We start from the raw sequence: 6078 nt of genomic DNA, 5'->3' as shown, positions 1-6078 counted from the left end.
GAGGGATAGAGAGAGAGAGAGAATCCCAACCAGGCTCTGCTCAGCACAGAGTCCCATGCGAGGCTCCAACTCACAAACCATGAGATCGTGACCTAAGCTGAAACCAGGAGTCAGATACTTAACCAACTGAGCCACCCAGGCGCCCTTGAAAAGACCATTTAGAGTATCCTGGGATCCTGATTGGACCCTAGGACTGAAAAGGACGTTAGTGGGAAAATTGACGAAATTTGAAGAATGTCTAGTTTGAAGTTTAGTGAATAGACTAGTATAGTACAAGTGGTAATTTTATGACTTTGATCATTGTACTATGAGGTCGCAAGAGAGTAGCATTAGCAGAAGGCGGGTGGCGTGTATATGGAAGCTCTCTGTGCTGTATTTGCAACTTTTCTGTACGTCGAAAATTATTTCAGAAGCGTTTAAAAAGTTACCGGCGGTAATACTTGGGCTAGGCAGAGTCTCATTTTTAGGGTGGATGGATTCCGATTTTGCCCTTAGTTTTAAGAATTTGGTCCTTAGTCTTGGAATTAGCACTAGCGTTTTCCCATATGTATTAGAACTGTAGCTATAAGGTAGCAAACCTGTGCTTACTCGTAGCCTGGAGCCTTTCTGGAGTTTTCAGGGAAAGTCTGCGTGGACCTAAGTCCTTCTAACGTGGTGAGGCTTGAACATCCAGTGCCATCTCCGCAGCCTCAGGCACCTGCTGCTCACAGCTGGGATCTTCCGCTTCTCTGCTCGTATATGAAGTTCAAAGACAGCACAGACTTCGGGAGGAATTCGAGTGCAGGTATTAGGGCTGTCCTCTCCGCCGCGTCCTTTTCTCTGGGATTTCCAGCTTCGAATGCTCACTGCGCCAACGGCCTTGAATTCTAACCTGACTCTTCGGGGGCCAGGATGGCTGCTTTCTGCCTAAAGTGTGTGCCTGTGGGCCACGTGGACTGACCTGGGGGAAAGCTGGATGGCTCGGTGCGTGTCTCCTCCACTTCCTGCCTAGGTTTGCTTGTCCTCTACTGTCTGAAAGCTGCTCCAGAGTTTAACATTTTCATTGCCAGGAGTGGTAGTTTGGTACAAGCTTCTCTACCAGTGCCAAGACCTCACTGTGTAATAAAATGTTTAATGCCCAAACCATTTTCTATTGTAAATATCTAAAACAACAGAATTGTTTTTGGTATGTCAGGAAGCCTTAGAGATTTTCCAGAACCTTCATGGCCATCTCAGGGCAAAAACATAAGATGGCCTTAATGTTGTCTTTGGCCTTCTCACCTCCCTGTAGGTACCTTTCTCTCAGCTGCGCAGATTCCTGGTCTTACTTTCAGGTGTTTCTCCAGGACTCCATTTCGTTTCGGTCAGTGATCAACTTACCGTGTCTTCTTCAGTTCCTAACATGAATATTTATTGAATGAAAAGATGGAGGGAGGGAGGGACGAACGGAGGGAGGGAAAGAGGGAGGAAGGAGGGAAGGTGGAGGAGAGGAAGGAAGGGTCTTCTGCTAAAGGAAAGCTCTGGAGCAGGACACTCTGTCTGGTAAACCTCAAGCTCGCTTAAAATTGCTGGGGCAATCCTTGATGTTATTTTGTTTCTCGAACTTCTGTCATGAATCAGCTAATATGGTAGCTGCTCTGTAAACCCATTTTCACTTGCTGTCCTTTAATGGTTCACTCACTTGCTGATCTATTCCAATTTCTGATACGACGTCACCTCTTCCCTCAAGAGATCTCATGATCACCTTCGCTAAAGACCACCTCTGACCCCTGGCACTTTGTCCTTTTTCTCTGTTTTAGTCTTTCCCTTCATATTGGCTCTCACTACCTTGTATCTAGTATCCTAGAGCATTACAGTAATGTAATGTTAATGTTATATTACTTGTGGTGTCTTCCCTGGAATATAAGCAACATAAACATGGAAATTTTGACCCTGCCCGCGGCCCCCCCCACCCCAATTGCTGTATTTCCAGCACCTTAGAACAGTATCTAGTGCTCAACTAAAAACTCAGTTGATACTCGTTGACATAATAAATGAATTGTCACGGCAATCCTGCAGGATTATCCTCATTAAACAGAGAGCAAAAGTAAAGATCAGGAAAACAAAGTAAACTAGGCAGTCATAAAACAAGTGACAGATCTGGATTAAAAATCAGATGTTTGAGGCACCTGGGTGGCTCAGTCGGCTAGGCATCCGGCTTCAGCTCAGGTCATGATCTCTCGGTTCGTGAGTTCGAGCCCCGCGTCGGGCTCTGTGCTGACAGCTCGGAGCCTGGAGCCTGCTCCGGATTCTGTCTCCCTCTCTCTCTGCCCCTCCCCTGCTCGCACTCTGTCTCTCTCTCTCAAAAATAAATAAACATAAAAGAAATTGAAGAAAACAAAAACTCAGATGTTCTGAAAGGCTCAGGGTTTGAAACATGGCAGACGGTGTGGACCAGCAGCAAACTATCAACACCATGGAAGAGTGTCTGTCTCTTATCAGGCTCACCCTGGTTGGGCGAATTTACGTGAAAATGAGAAACGAGCCCCGAGGCAGATTACATGCTTATGACCAGCATTGAAAGGTGATATTGGGAGATGTGGGGGAAACTGCGACTGCTATAGAAATCGATGAGGAAACATACGAAGAGAGATATAAATCAACAACACGGAATATTCAGTGCTCTTTGTCCAGGGAGATGGTGTTGTTCTAGTTGCCCCTCTGCTAAGAGTTGGCTGAAACAAAGAATTTACCGTGTATGGAATACAGGAGACTTGGTATGACTGCCTCTTTTAATACTGAAGACGTCGCCAACAGGAATCTGTGTAAATTTTGAAGAAATGACCCAAGATTCTTCCACTCCTGAAATGAGTTGATTCGCAGATAGCTCAAAATCCTTTTTTCTTTTTTGAATTTTAACATTTATTCATTTTTGAGAAAAAGAGTGTGAATGGGGGAGGGACAAAGAGAGAGAGGGAGACACAGGATCCGAAGCAGGCTCCAGGCTCCGAGCCGTCAGCACAGAGCCCCACGCGGGGCTCGAACTCACGGACCGCGAGATCGTGACCTGAGCCGAAGTCGGACGCTTCACCGACCGAGCCACCCAGATGCCTGTTTTTTTTGTTTTTTTTTTTTAATTTATGTTTTTTTGATAATGCAAAATTTCTTAAGCTAAGGGCATTTTTATTTTTTTTTCCAACACTTTCAAAAAAATGTGCTCCCCAAGAGGCAGGAAAAGGATACCAAAAAACCACACACGAAAAACCCTCAGATGTTCTGCCTCCATGCCCGTGTCTTCTTCCGGTGCCGTAGAAAGTGGAGTCAAGGGCAGGATGCTCAGAGCAGGATGAGGAGGAGAACGAAGAATCACATCGTTGGGGGGGGGGGGGGGGGGAGCACTTCCGCCCAGTACCCACTCAGCACGCTTCCTTCCGAGCTCAGCCTGACTGCTTTTTCCTTCTAGTCATGTCCTAGCCTCGCAACATTCACATAATAACCTTCACTGAAAAATGGAGCTACGTTAACCCACGAGCTTGGAGTCATCTCCTTCCCCAGCTCCCCCTTTGTGAATTGCTTTGCTGAGTGCTCCTAAATATGAGAGTGAAATAGTTAAGGAAAGTGCCAACGACGCTAGAAACTAAACGAGATCAGCATATCGGCGCTCATTTGTATCGTGTAGAGCTCCCCAGACCAGAATCACTCATTCAGGGTCGTTTTTCTCTACAGAACGTGCTTTCTTACCGACTCCTAAGAGGACTGGGACTGGGAAGACCATGGGGAAGCAGTTCTAAATAACTTCATTGTAAAGACCAACGCAACTAAAACGAAGGGCATTTCATATGTTAACCAAGTAAGCTGGGGAAGAAGGGAGGCCCTTTTGGAAGCATTTGTAGAAATTGCCCAGGAAACATACTCTGTGAAGATCCAAGATCTTTTCATAGACACCTCACCAAAATCTATATATTCGCTGTGGATTTGGGCATTTTAAAATCTGCGGTTCGTGGGAACATGAGCAATACAGTCTCATTTCGACTTCTTACTATGTACAGTCCAGATGCATTGAGAAAGGTGTTTGGTAATGTGAAATGGGTCTGCTCTGGGTTGTGTGTGATAACTTGCTGATACCGTGCCTCACCCAGAAAAGCAATACGTAGGAAAATAAATACCGGAGAATAGTTGCTCTCTCCCCTCATATTTATAAATAGGACATTTGTGACTTGAGTGATGACATTCTAAGATATTCACCTCAAAGTCCTTGGAGTCGGAGGCCGCCTCAAGTGTGTAGAAAATTGCTTTCCCAACGTCTCCCGGCTTTCGCCAATTTTGCAACTCAACGTTGTGGAAAATTGTGTGTGTGTGTGTGTGTGTGTGTGTGTGTGTGTGTGTTTGAGAGTGTTTGAAATCTAGGGTCTTAGCTGCAAACCAGATGCCATTTCCATTAGTTGTTTTGCAAAGTTGTTTCCCTTAAATCGCAGAAGTCAATATGTGAAAAATGAAATGGTTTGCACGGTGAGCCTTTCTTCACTTCTCCTGGATCCGGGGGGCACACAGACACGAGGGGGTCCAGGCCAACTCTGAGTGAGGGCAGGACCGCTGGGTGAAACTGTGGAGTGTGAGCTCCCCGTCGAGAGGCAGCTGTAGCTGCTTACTCCTGGCTGGGGTATTGGGTATTCTAGAACATGCGCTCAGTAGTGCTGCTTTTAAAGAACCAGAAACCTGAATTTTCATGGAAACCTCCCAATTTTCAAATGCCAGCAACGAATTAAAATTTTGGGGGTGCCTGGGTGGCTCAGTTGGTCAAGCGTCCGACTTCAACTCAGGTCACGATCTCACGGTCCGTGAGTTCGAGCCCCGCGTCGGGCTCTGGACTGACGGCTCGGAGCCTGGAGCCTGTTTCAGATTCTGTGTCTCCCTTTATCTGACCCTCCCCTGTTCATGCTCTGTCTCTCTCTGTCTCAAAAATAAATAAACGTTAAAAAAGAATTTTAAGTTTTTAAATACACAAACAGGACATAAGACCCACTGGCCCAGCCACTAAATAAAATTCAACAGGTGTTCAATGTGTGATACATTAGATTGGGTGCCAAGCAGCCAGTCCCTCCAAAGAAGGATCTTCGAGAAGCAGTAGACTGCCCCTGTCTTGAAGGTCACCTGCTTTTAAAGTATCTGTGACCGGGGTGCCTGGGTGGCTCAGTCGGTAAAGCGTCTGACTTCAGCTTAGGTCATGATCTCATGGCTTGTGAGTTCGAGCCCCATGTCGGGCTCCGTGCTGATAGCTCAGAGCCTGGAGCCCGCTTCAGATTCTGTGTCCGTCTCTCGCTCTGTCCCTCTCCCGCTTGTGCTCTGTCTCTCTCTCGAGAATAAATAGAAAAAACATTAAACATTTATAAGATGTCTGTGGCAGAGAGACTGGTACCTGCTTTTGAGGTGTTTCCTGGTTACTTCTTTTCTCATCCTCTCCTATCCACCAGGACCCACCCCCTGGAGCTCCTTGTCATCAGCCACCTTGAGGGGCTACTGCTAAGTTCCCAGGGACAGCGGCACCTGGATGGACACGAGGCCGCCCCTGACTTGGTTCTTGCTTCCTTGACCCGCCATGTTGCAGCCTTCCCAAAACTACACGGCATTCAATTACACTGGTTAGGGAGAACTAACTGAAGATTCTAGGCTTTAGAAACATTTTATTATTTTTCTAAATGATATATTCATATAAAAGTCTACGTAATTCAAAGAACAAACACAACGAAAAGGTTAAACACACCATGGGATGGCCTCGGGGTCCCGTCTGTTATGTTTTCATCAACTCCCCTTACCAGGATCTCACCACTGAGCCTCCCATTCAGGGAAACCCTATCCTTCCTTCCACAGGCTCTGCCTCCTCTTTTCCTCATGTCCCTCAACAAGCCAGGGCAGGTACCTACCGGAGCGTGGACTTCCTGATGTCTGAGTTGTTCTGACCAGCTTCCATCCGGGGTCGGTGTGGTGCTAGAATGGTGGGTGGGCGGGGTGCTCATTCCACATGCTGCCCCGGAGTGGACTTTGGAGACACAATCCCAAGTCAGTACAAAGTTGCAGTTAGGTATTTGCCGTGCAGTTGGGACTCCTTTGACCAAGATGTGA

The 6078-nt window shown here is 46.7% G+C and overlaps 1 pseudogene; it reads left to right on the top strand.

The window, feature by feature from the left end:
- The first annotated feature begins 2395 nt into the window (after positions 1–2395).
- LOC121038344 (U6 snRNA-associated Sm-like protein LSm3) lies at positions 2396–2697 on the top strand (annotated as a pseudogene).
- Positions 2698–6078: the final 3381 nt, after the last annotated feature.

Source organism: Herpailurus yagouaroundi, unplaced genomic scaffold (genome assembly GCF_014898765.1).
Source record: "Herpailurus yagouaroundi ecotype Mexico unplaced genomic scaffold, PumYag 165, whole genome shotgun sequence".
NCBI lineage: Eukaryota > Metazoa > Chordata > Mammalia > Carnivora > Felidae > Herpailurus > Herpailurus yagouaroundi.
The sequence above is the reverse complement of the archived record's forward strand: the minus strand, read 5'-3'. Positions and strand labels throughout refer to the sequence as shown.